We start from the raw sequence: 221 nt of genomic DNA, 5'->3' as shown, positions 1-221 counted from the left end.
AGCCTGCTCGCAGACGGGAACAGCAGAGTGGCCTCCCCCGGGGCCCGGGCCCATCACCTCCCACCCTCTGCTCCCCTTCGCCACCTTCCTGGCTGGGCCCCTGGGCCTCTCCCTCCAGAAGTCTCCTTCCCCCCCGGCCTGGGGCGGTGGGTGCAGCCCCTCTGCCTCCGCAGGACGTGGCTGACCCAGAGAGACTGGGGGCTGCTGCTGGAAGGTGTGGG

Source organism: Myotis davidii, unplaced genomic scaffold, assembly GCF_000327345.1.
Source record: "Myotis davidii unplaced genomic scaffold, ASM32734v1 scaffold663, whole genome shotgun sequence".
Taxonomy (NCBI): domain Eukaryota; kingdom Metazoa; phylum Chordata; class Mammalia; order Chiroptera; family Vespertilionidae; genus Myotis; species Myotis davidii.
This window is presented reverse-complemented; position numbering follows the sequence as displayed.